Here is a 12,679-nt window from a genome sequence, read left to right as displayed (position 1 = left end):
AAAGGCACGAAGCACAATGTAAGCCTTCATTTTTTACACGACTGCGATCTGCAGCAATGTAGTTGATGTGACCAATTAGAAAAACGTAAAATGTGGAAATGAAATCATGTGTGTCTTTCATAGCGTTCATCATGTAATGCAATCACACGTGTAATGTGGTATAAAATGAATATTAATTGCCAATGAAGGAAAAAACATAAAAATAGCATAGAACCCTGCATTGAGAGACTGAAAGGACATTGGACCAAGCCATTCTGCTGCCGGTTGCTGTGTCATAATGTGTGCGTTTCTTTGCATTCCATTCGTTTTACATAATCATTAAAGCGTCGATACTTTTTCGACATTTCAAGCCTCTCAACAATAGATTGCTTCAGCAAATATGTTCTTTAAAAGCACAAATATCGCGCTTTGTTTAAATTTCAGACTGGGGGAAAATAACCATTGTCAAGTGGAGGGGCCCTTAGGCTTTTTCGGAGCTTTTTGAAAGGAGCGATCTAATGTTTCACGGACCTTCCTTCCCGAACCGCACTCTCCGAGTTTCTTAGTCAGCTGGACTCTCGCCCCTTCTCCCTCTCGAAATTGCTTGGACTCTGGCCCAATCCAGCCCAGCAACGATCTGCGCTCAAAGCTCTTTTGACATTTCTGGACACCATCGGACTTCGATCGTTATCATGAAGGGGCTCATTATTTCATTCCCCACATCCCCACCAGCAATGGGGTAGAGTATCGCCTATGGCGATGAACCTCCCCACTCTCCATCTCAAAATAAAGTTGTTGTTGTTTGTTCAGACTGGTGGGAGGTGGGATTTATTGTCAGAAAAAAAGGAAAAGGGAAAGGTCAGCCATGCAGCACGCCAGCTTGCTATTCCCTAAACAAGAAAAGAGAAAAGAAAAATATAACTCTGGGATTGGGACTCTTGGTACTGCTTTCCACTAAAAGCGCTAAAATGACGTCAAGAAGACGAAAACTCAGAGGTAGCCCTATCTGTGTGTTTTCGTCTTCTTGCCGTCACTTTTGCGCTTTTAGTAGGGTGCATTTTTTATATTCTTTTGTGATTTTTTGTCTGGAGTCTAAGTTTTGGTACTTGAGTACTTGATGGGAAAGTACTCGGAAAAAGTGCATGAAGTACGGTACAAAATACACGATTTAAAATGCACTTAAAGTAAAATACAAGTGCACAGAAATGTACTTAAAGTACTACTTGAGTACTTGGTACTTCAAGTACTGCCCATCACTGCATGGAGGCACCAGAAGCTAAATACACAAGCGGGAATGTCTAATATTTTTATCACATATTAACAAAATTTCACTTCAAATGTGTGAGGCGGGCTACGGAAAAATTACGAGGAATCGACACAATATTTTAAACTGGCACAGTTGTTGTTTGTTTCTCTCAAAAGAAACCGAGCTAAAGATCAAGTTTGCCAATGAGATTGTGTAAACTTGAGTATATGACTCATAGCATTTAGATATTACTGAGTTAAGAAGTGAAATAAGCACGTACCTGTAAGTTAACCATGCTTTATTTATATATAATATATTCTCAGACAAGATGGCAAACGAGGGTATAACATTTAACAAGTTCAATGCCTAACGTGGCCGAAGTTTCCAACTTTTGACAATAAGTATGTATGCATGCTTCCAGTGTTGTACATATCGCCGTTACAAGTAACGCCGTTACTGTAATCGATACTTTTTCGGTATCGGAGTGCGTATCGCGATACTTTTTAAAATTGGTATCGGAAGAGTATTTCCGTTACAAATTTATGGTAACGCGATCTCCGTATCGTTACCGATACCGATACTTTTTAGTGCCCCACCCTTTCTTCACCGACGACATTTCTCACTCTTGTTCATTGTCAATGGTTCACCTAGCCCTCGACAAGAAGCCTGTGGACATGTCCAAGTGCTCCGTAACCGGAATTATAGAATTACTATACCAAACACATGTTCACTGCTTTTCTTAGAAACTGGACAAAATAACCACAACAAAAGAGTTGAGGTCAACGAACAGAGGTCAAGTCATTGACAGTACGCTCTGGATTCCACTGCTTAGCTGCCGTGTCGCACTGAGTCACTCTCACATATACTGTGGTATTGTTAACTGCGGATCGGATTCCTTGGTAATCGGACTCCAGGGTGTGTGGGCCTGACACTAACGTAATTGTCATACTGGTCTCTGCCAACTGCCGGAGAGACCACGGCCTGAAAGGATGGCAGAAGACGAGTTCCAGAACGAGCTATTGATAAAAGTCTGCTGTCTTTTTACTGCAAAACTCTTTACGTAAGCGATACAGTATTTCTATGTTGCATCATCTTCGTGTTTCAAACAAAGTATCGGGCAAAGTATCGCGTTACTTTTTTTTAGTAACGGTAGCGGTATTCGTTACCTTAAAAAAAGAAGTATCGTTATCGGTATTTCGATACTTTTTACTCAAGTAACGAGTATCGGTATCGCGATACCATATTTCGGTAACGCGTACAACACTGCATGCTTCTAACGTACGCCACCTTTCATTTCTGCAGCATCGCATGTATCTTAGCTGCATAGCACCGTGCCCGAATGCTACAGGGTTCGGATACCTTGAAGATGGCGCCTGGTGTTTCGTAAGTATGGTCATATTTAACGAGTGTAGACGGAAATACATAACTGGCGCCATCTAGAATAGCAAGCCACCTGCACCAGCATTTCTAAATGCATCAGCGAGAAGCCGTTGTAATGGCAACCGTACCTGCCTTTTCCAGTCGCGTGGTCACCCATCCACACACCCTTGCGGTCAGAAATGCTCGCGATTACCAGAAGCAAGAGTCATACAACAGAAGGCCACATTCGTTGGCTAAAATATTTAGGAAGAAAACAAGAAACAGGTGATCACTTATGAACAGGAAAAAGGCTACTGGCATTGTTAAGGGCGACGTGGGGTCTCGGGCCTCATTATGGTGCACGGTATCAGGGCTGAGTATCATTCTTAAAGGAGCCATCTAAATATATTTTCCGTTCGGAACGCGTTGTGGAAGCAGGTAACTTCACTTGATTAACACAAAAAATTTCTTTGTACGCGAAAGACCTTAGAAAAATAGATTTTTCAACGTCACCGCGCGCGTTCTCGCTGGACTCGCTCTTAAGGGTTAAACGAGGAGGAGAAGGAAAAATTCGTCATTGGTCATGTCATAAAAATGGAAAGCGGTGACCGCGCTGCTATCTGGGTTAGTTGCTGTGCGGTTTTCTTTTCTTTCTTTCTTTTTACCCCTGCTCTCTCCCTGTCAAGTGATGAATAAGGGAGGACCTCGTTATTCCTGGTCGCGAAACCCCCGTTCTGGAAATTCATGTTCCCGTATTCCCAACTTTAGGATGGGATGGACTCATGTTCTGGAAACAAGGAAAACCAGGGAAAATGCTGCTCCATAAGATGATATGCCGTGCTGAAGAACATAACATCAATATTCAACCACTCAAATGCGCGCGTTTTCGATATGTGTCGAAGTCGTGTGAGCAAACAAAAGCCACATTTTAGCAGCCATTTGGCTTAGCAGGGCGGCATGTTGGTTAGTTTATTATTAGGCTCGTTAGTTGGATGTTTGCAGTGTTATGTCTGGGTTAGTCAGAGCTCGCCGCTGGCAGTTTCCCAAGCGCGACTGTGCATTTTATAGTCAGATAACGCCACGTCAGTTTACGCTAGCCACGTGTTGTCTCAGTGCACGCTGATATGTCGCGGGCGCAAACTTAACTGTCGTTGTCAGTCACTATGTTGTGACAAAGGAAAAGGCGCTGGGCAGGGACGAAATCAAACTTGCGCGTTTGTGTCGTCCACGTTTTTGGCCTGCATCGGCTAATTCTCGGTTAGCCAAATGACTGGTAAGTTGACCATAAATTGTGGTGGTTTTATGACACTGCTTGGCTATGTTGGTGTGTAACCACAGCCAATGAATGTTTAACACCTGATGCCGCGACGTGCTGGCGACGGGGTATTGCGATAGATTTCACTGGATTATATCTGGCAACGTATCGGCAAGAACACTCCTCCGGCGGAATGAGACATCAACTGAATGTCTAGCAAAGTTGCCAGTCGAAGTGACGGGCAAATTAGTGATCATAGCGATGCAGCGATCATTTTGAAGCGTGAACTGAGGCAGCGCTTAGTCCTGCACTGTGTTTATACTGATTCCCGCCAACAACAGAACAACAAACTGCCACGACGAAAACGAACACAATACAAAACAGAGACATGGACAGAACAGCGTTCAACTGACACCTGAAGCTTGTTTTCATGATCCACCTACTCTGGAAGGTCGCGGCAGGGAAAAGCGAGGTCGAGCGGGAACAGGTTGACCGATTTTTGGTTAAGGGGGTTCAACACCCTCCGCGTTTCGTCAATTCCGCTCAATAGATGGAGCACAGGACGATCTAATTGATTACCTAGCGCTCAGAGCGGACGCTCCTGGTACTACAGCGGCAGATGGTTACATGTTACACTAGGCGACTGATCCACCATATCAGCGGAAAGGATTACAAGGTACTCTTTTCTTTTTGCTTCGTTCTTTTACGTTCGACCTCTAGCTTGCCTTTATCACCTTGAGAACAACGTCCGCGTGTTATCTGTTATTTGTGCGTGTGATAGCAGACGGATCGACAATTTCATTCGGCAGAACCTCGCGAACACAATAAATGTTACCAACACTCGTTGTGGAACCGCGAAGAAACAAGAAAGAACAGTAGCTGATTGCGCCGACCTTTACATGAATTTGAAAAACAGTCGCTGGCCTATTGAGAAAGCAGCGGAGTGGTATGGCTTGCGGATGCCCCAATGAATTCATGAATAAATTCATGGCAAGCTCACATGTGCATCTGTGTATTCGGAATCGTCGGATCATTTCGTGAGCAGGAAAATTACTGCACCATCGTCAGCCCCAGATTATCAGTGCACTGTCCTGTAAAATTATTGTGGACTGTTCTGCGATATCGCGGTGCTTTGACACTGGCACATATAATGCTGTATTTTTGGTTTAGTGTGATCGGTAAAGACGAGCCAAATGTGTAGTCAGCAGTGTGGTCTTACATGGCGTTCATTCTCAGTTTTGACAGTATCTGATCACCTGAACAGTGATGGGTGTCTCAGTATAGCTGACAGTGCTGTTGTCGACTCATTTACGCCGGCGGCACAAGTTCGACACGCATATTTGTACACAAAGTCTAAAAAGAAGAGAATGAAGCTGCATATGACAGCGGCGGCAGTTATCTTCACGAGCACAGTGCCAGCGGTATAGCGCTTGTGGTGGATTGTACAGCGTGCGGTGGCGTCGGGCAGGTTGCTGGTCGCCATTGGTGGGCATCAAGGGTAGGCTGTAACAACCGGATGACTTGATAGCCAGATGCTTTTGTAACGAGGTGGCATGCATCAACAGTTGTGCACTGGAATTTCTAAGGTGAGCTAAGTGCACAAATTGTGACCAACGAGACGCGGACGCTGACCATCGGCCATCGTGCTTGCAACAAGGCCCTCCGTTCCCTCACCTGGAGAAGGGCGATCTGGCGTACGCGAAGTTCTATAGCAAGTTCTAGGCCACGTTCTACACCAGTGTTTTAACTGTCAGCCAAACTGTTCGCTGCCAGATGTTTTAGTACACAGTATGCAGAACATCGAAATTGTAGAACTGTCACCCGTGGCACATTAGTGTTACCGTTCGCGGTAGCACTACCCCATTACCCCATGAAAAGAAAACAAAGCAGGCATGCGAACGCTGTGTTATTTCACTGAATCTGACGCATTCCTCATACAACACGTCCTAATCCACAAGGACAGTTCAAGACGACGTAACGTTTGAGTGTTGTCTATAACAGGATGCGACTGCCGCACACAAATGGGATTGGGCAATAAGTTGACCAACTACAGCGTTGTGCAGGATGCGCATTTTCAGTTAAGTGGCATACCGACTAGGAAGAGCTCAAATATGTGTAGATAAAAAACGAACACCTGATTATCAGAATCGGAGAATGAGACAGCTGTGGCTGAACTGAGTTTGTTCGCACAAGGGTTCTGAGGGCAGTCTAGAAGATGAATACAAGAGATAAGCTTCCACAATAAACAGCACCCAATGGACACCAGGAGCACTACGGACGCACAGACATACATGAATGACATGAATTAAGCTTTCTGTGATAATGATAAGTCAGCTAGGGTACAGTATCCCTCTGTGTGACGCTGTCCACGCTCCACGGGAATGTGCTCATGTTCGTCATGACACCGCAGGCGGAGCAGAGGCTTCGGCAACTGGGTTCGATAACTTGGATTAGGTGATGAAGGCCACATCGGGGAACTGCAAGCGCAGCAATGCAGAGCTGTGTGACGGAAAGGGAATTGTAGTGCATATACTATGCACAACAGTATGAATATACACAGTCTGACGACATGGTTGCACTAGGAAGACCTCTTCTGCGTGTTGTATTTCTTCTTGTAGTCAGGGTCCCTGATCGGCATACTGCGTGATATGCGTGCGTCAACAAGCTCTGGATGGACCTAATGATTATAGAACCGCTCGAAGTGTACCCAGCCCCAGTGGATAGCGCATTGGATACAGCTACTCTGTTCACGTTCATACGATCTGACATGCTATCTGGTTGGCCCTCAGTAGCTGTAACGGCCTTCAGCAAGCACATTTTGCAATGCAGCGTAATTTTGCTCCCCATTTCTCCTCTCTGACGTCATCTTCATGACAGCAAGTGTGCAGTTGAATGGTCTGTGGATTCTCAGAGCTTGAAATTAGTTGAACAAGTGCATATTGTCCACAATGCTTCGTCCTTCAACAACACAGGGTCCGCTTCCGGACGTTCCTGCAGACACGTCTTGCGTACTGTCGCTTCTGCAAGCTCTCGATGAAAGATTACTTGATTCGTGCGAGTCTGGTACTACTTAAAGATTATCCAGATGCCTTCTCTTGTAGAATTTCAGGGTCCTGTTCTTTGCGTCTCTTCCGTTTTCCGCAGACAGGGTTCCTGCAATGCGAAAAACCGTGACTGGCAGGCACAGCACAACCACGGAACGAAGGGTTCCGAGATAACGAGTGACAGCTGCGCGTCCACACTCCATTGATTATCACAAGCGAAAAGACTGTGACAATTCATCCGGTTTTTCCCACTTGTGCAGATTTCTGTGGCATGCAGACAGATGGCACCACTGCGCACAGCCAAAATCCCAGCGGGTCAGCATGCGCTAACCACTGCTCGCAAAAATCCGTGTAGCAACTCTATGCTTTGACATAAACAAATTCTTTCGGGACATATTGATTTTAGACATATTTTTCTAGTACTTAATGGGATTAAAATTCTCACCCTATGTCTATTTATTTTGTGACCAGCCAACACATTTGAAGGAAGCGCGAAACGCAATTTCTGACGTCTGCGAAAAAATCTCCAACATAAAAGATGAATTTCTGGCACCATTAAGTACTAGAACACATTGAGATCTTCAATTCAAGACCTATTTTATGCAAGTTGAGCAATTCGTTGCGGAGTTATGCGGTTTGAAAAATGCATGAGGAATGCCATTGGGCCAGGAGGGTGTTGCACCCCCTTAACTTTGCTCGGGGAGTGAAGTTTTTTCCTTAATTTTTCTGCAACAGGTGTCCCTTGGTGAAACAGGCCGCGGCGGCAACCTTGGTGGATGCAAACGTGGCGTCTGCGTACCCAATCCCGATGGACCATTCATATGATGTAGTCCCAGGATCATACTGAATAAAACTTTCGCCGTAGAAAAGCACTTGTCATACTTTACCGTGAAGGGTTTGAAGTGTCTACGCAGAATTGACATGTCCGCCTAAAGGCGGACCCCGGCAGGGGCTAAAAGTAGAAGCGAGACGCCTTCGACAGTCCTTTTTCTTCTTGGTATCGTCGGGAACCGAGGTATTGGCTGATCGGACGGAGACCGCCCCTCTCCTCTTCTTTTTTCTTCTTTTTTGTAATATTGAATCTCACTCACGAACCATTGCCGTTATGTTTGATTTGTTACTCTGATATCTTACTTATGCGGCGGAACGGAGTGGGACTGCAGCCCTAGGACGAATTCGTCCTAAACGTCATTAGTGATGCGATTAGGCTTCAAAGGGGCGACCGCGCTTCCATCGAGGTCTGCGGTGACCGGTTTTCTTTTGGGCAACTGAAGCTCATTTTTACAATCCACCTACTCCGGAAGGTCGAGCGAGGCAAAAGCGAGCTCGAGTGGGGACAGGTGGACTGATTTTTGGATAACATCGTTTGGGGACTTCTCAATGAGGGTAGCCTCCACGATCTCCCGGCGTAACCTTGAACCATGCCTTGAGCGGTGTCTGTGGACTTCTTCTTCCGAGTTCCTTCCTTACGTCTCTCTAAACCAACCAGGGGGAGTACCCTCGAGAAGTCAAAATGGCGTGACCCGCTGGTCGGCTCGTTCAGGGCATTGCCACCGTTGCCCATTATCGTGATTTTTAACATCAAATTATTATGTTATATTTATGCATCTGTTGAATGAAACACTTCGCGTGATGCATTGAAAAAACGGTCGTAATTTAAGTGCTATCTGAGCTCCTTTAATATTCATAAGATTCCATATAGTAGTCTACTCTTTCCTCAGGTATAAAACGTGCAACTCGTACAGAGGTTTTGCACCCGAAGAAATGCAGGCTACTACGTAAAAGCTTGTGAACGCTAAAGAAGGCTCTACTGTTGGATTTCCTGCATATCACTACCGTTCTGGACGCTGGCTGTTATCTTTACTTCCCTCAACACAAGTGCAACACGGAATTTAAAAAAAAGTTTCCTTTTCTGTTCATTTGCTTTATTTGCTATGCAGCCCTCATCGCGGTTGCGAAGAGTACTTGAAGGTAGACCACGGAAGGCCACCGAAGGTAGGCCACAAGCCGTAGCGTAAAAATTACGATGGCGAAGGCCCCACTACGTAAACATTACGGATTCTACTTTCACGCACATACAAGGTGCGCACAGTTCAGAAGGGGAAAAAACTGACAGAGTAGTCGAACATTCCCTGTTTACAAAATAAAGGCCCGAGTACTAACACATGCCGTAGATATCTTCACGAGCTGACGCGGATTTCGTCGGATGCAGTATTCACGTTTTGCGTGAGCTGTAGGTGGCGCATCTAAACTCCAACATGGCGGACGTATCCAGGTTGTCGCTTAGTTTCGATTTTGAGATTTGTGAACTGCAACGTTGATTCTCGATGTGTTGAAGGCGAACGAGTATTAAACGATGTTCATATGCTTCTGGCAGCCGTAACTGAGTTGGCCAAAGAGAAGGCTGTCGTTGTCGAGTATTATTTGAAAAGTTGCCTTGTGTTTCATCAAACACACTTTGTGAAGGTGAATTTCACGTTTACCGGTTGCGATGACATAATAACAAGCAGCGAGTGTCCTGCGCCGCGGGACTATCAGAGACGTGCAAGCACACGACATCTGTTGTAATGCTCTCTTACAGATATGATCTTCTAAGTGTGTAGCGCCTGTGCTAGTTTAGAATTTACTGGGTAATGTTGCGACACCCGTGTGCCAATGGCAGGCATGTTTTTGGGAAACCTTAACGAAATGTCGGATTCTTTCTGTAGTTTATCCCAAGTGATTTAACGCGCTGATTCAAATGCACAGTTTCAAATTGACTTGGCACACATTTTCTCGCTATCCCTTGCGCTTTCTTACACATAATGGCTACTCAATTTCGAAACAAACTTGTTCTGTTTTGCTTAGGAAAGGTTTTGCTTTCCTTCTTAAGAGCTACACAGAAGCGTGCTTCAGAAAAAAGCAAAGAAAAAAGAAACGACGTTCATCAGATATGTAGCAGCGCCGCTCCAAGAGCTCTGCCAAACACGCTCACACCCAAGCATTGCTGATGAAACAGGTTCGATAATTTTGAACCGCTCAATCCATCTCTTCGGAGGCTGCGTCAAACTAGGCGGTATCCCATGTGTGGAACGAAGAAGACGTGAGAAAACAAACTGCTGTCCCCTCGGCGTGCAGAGTCGCATTACGGCACAGAACAAATGTCGTTTGGTTTAGTTTGCTGGTCGTTGCCTGCACTGTTTCCTTCACCCATGATTTTAACAACAAAACACAGGTGCAGCGCAGCGACCCATGGGAAAAGCGGCGACTTCTCCGCAAGTGAATGCGGGGTCGGCCCTGTGATATTCTCGATATTCGCGTTTTTCGCCAAAGCTCCGGTTTCGCCAAAGCGTTTTTCGCCAGCTCCGGTGGCGCAAAGGTAACGCGTGCGCTTGGAGACTGGGAGGTCCGCGGTTCGAATCCGCGGGCCGGCTGTGCCGTCTGGGGTTTTTCCTGGGTTTCCTTCAGATGTGTAATAGGCGTATGCCGGCACAGTTCCCCTGAAGTCGGCCCATGGAGCCCGCAGCTATCCTCCCCCCGAGCGGATTCCGCTCGGTCTTCCACTTCACCCTTTCCTCCTCTCCACCATCTTTCCCTTCCCGAGAAACATGCCGCCTAATCAGGCAGGCAGACCTCTCGGGTTCCTCCCAACGACACTCCTCCTCCTCCTCCTCCTCGTCTCCCTATCTCGCATATGATGGGTATAGAAGCTATCCCCGACCGGCCAATTGTACATTGTATATACGGAAGGAGTGTGTGGAGGCGGGGTAGTTGGTGTACATTCATCGTGATTAAGCAGCACAAAGACGCGGGCAAAGAAGGAAGACAGGACGACTGCTAGCAGTCGTCCTGTCTTCCTTCTTTGTCCGCGTCTTTGTGCTGCTTAGTCACGATGATTGTATATACGTACAGGAGCCACCCATGAAGCGGTCATTATATCGCTTTAGGAAATTGTTTCCTTTCATTAAATGTTCTTTCTGACTTAAATTGACAGTCGCATCCAGAGACGGGTCCATCAAATTGATACCATAACGTTTGGCATCGCTCCTTGTCCTGCTCGGCCAATGTTCATGACTGTAAACTGCTCAGATACTTAATAAAAGAATTTTAAAGATCAGAGCCTACTCCGGAGCTGCGGAGGCTCGAGCAGGACCGACATCAATGTGACGTATTTATCTAAGCGAACCAGAGGGCTGCGCTGGCTGCGAGCCGTGGACCGTGTTGTTATTGTCTCTAGCTCGTCTATTCTCCTTTCGACGCTTATGAATAATGGGAAACTCGCTGACATTTCTTTCACTTCTGGAGGCTCCGAAGTGAACATGTCAGGCGGTGCACGTTGCTCTGTTTCTCTTTGCATGAAGACGTCCACAGCTAACTCAGAGGTGCTTCACGAGCCGAGGGACCGCGATACCAGGCAAAAGCGGAAAGATGGAATTTCCTGTGCAAACAACCGCTGACCTACGACAAAACTACGCGTCTGTTTTTCGCATTTTTCGGACGACGACATTAAGCGAATGCGTGCAGGGATTCGAGTAAAAAGAAATCGTTTCAGTTGACGCAATGCTGCAAATATTCACTGAACAAAGGCAACTACTCATCATTCCATTGCCCGAGGTAAGTGACATTGGTTCGCAGCCTCAATGCTCTAATGATTTGAAGATATGCTGCTACGACCACGTTTTCGCGGAATTCGGAAACAATAGTTGTAGAACAATACAAGTTGTAGAACAATAAAATGAGCAGGGGCTCAGCCACACACCATACGAGAAAGGTAGATAGCTCTTCCAAACTGCGTACTCAGCAGTATTGCATGGCACTATGCCTTTTGCAGTGAAGATTTGCGTGAAATATAAAATCGGTGCACAATAAGTTCCATAATTTCAGCTGGGGGCATTTCAGTTTCAGTTTCAGTTTACTTATGACATTTCATGCAATGCTTGTAACACTGGGACTGCAAGGCAACCCCGTGATGCAGTCCCTATAATCAACCACTTTGACGTATTCTTATAAGGTCTTGTGGAGAAAGCAAAGGAGTACACAGGAGAAACACCAGTACGTATACTACTTGTCAAGTGATATGAATACATTGATATTGCAACTAAAATAGATACAGTGTATAGACTACTGGGGGCGTAAATATTGCAAAACCTTTGATTAGAAACTCCGAACTGATGGAGACTGACGTATGCGTAAGGGCAGATTATTCCACACCTTCCCTCCTGTAAATGATACGGTAAATTGACCACTGTTGGTCCTAGGTGCCGGGAGTGTAAGTGAAAGACCATCAGTTCGGAGTTCATACCTTGAGGGAAAAAGTGTCAGTATTATAAATGGATGACACAAATTGTTTAGAAGTTCATAACCTAAGAGCGCTGGATTTAACTGTAGCACGTCAAAAACATTTAATACATGTAATAAAGGGAACAAAAAGACACTGATGACTGTATATCTAATTACAATATTGTTCTAAGTGCCCGCTTTTGACAAATATACAATGCATTTATATTAGACGAATAAGTAAGTCCATATATCTCAAGACCATAGTTAATATGGCTTTGTACTAGGGCATAATATAATAGTAAAGTAAGTCTTATAGGAAGAATATGTCTGACCTTGGCGAGCGCAAACAGACCAGGGCCAATCTTAGCCCGCACATTTGAAAAATGAGGCTTCCAGCTAACGTTTTCTTGAATTGTGAGACTTATGAAATTAGCAGACGTTGTTCTGTGTATGACCTTACCCGCAAGGTAAAGTTCATACGAAGATGTCAGAATGTGCATCTGATACGGGTGAAATATAACATAATTCGACTTATTA

General features: G+C 45.4%; 1 long non-coding RNA gene across 1 annotated transcript in view; it reads left to right on the top strand.

Annotated features, from left to right (window-relative positions):
- LOC135382990 (uncharacterized) overlaps nucleotides 1-7,746 on the top strand; it is a 45,125-nt gene extending 37,379 nt beyond the window's left edge. Inside the window, exons 3-4 of the long non-coding RNA XR_010419590.1 lie at nucleotides 2,528-2,608; nucleotides 7,619-7,746. This is a non-coding gene — a long non-coding RNA (uncharacterized LOC135382990). The remainder of the gene's footprint in view (nucleotides 1-2,527; nucleotides 2,609-7,618) is intronic.
- Nucleotides 7,747-12,679: the final 4,933 nt, after the last annotated feature.

Source organism: Ornithodoros turicata, chromosome 2, assembly GCF_037126465.1.
Source record: "Ornithodoros turicata isolate Travis chromosome 2, ASM3712646v1, whole genome shotgun sequence".
NCBI classification, from domain to species: domain Eukaryota; kingdom Metazoa; phylum Arthropoda; class Arachnida; order Ixodida; family Argasidae; genus Ornithodoros; species Ornithodoros turicata.
The sequence above is the reverse complement of the archived record's forward strand: the minus strand, read 5'-3'. Positions and strand labels throughout refer to the sequence as shown.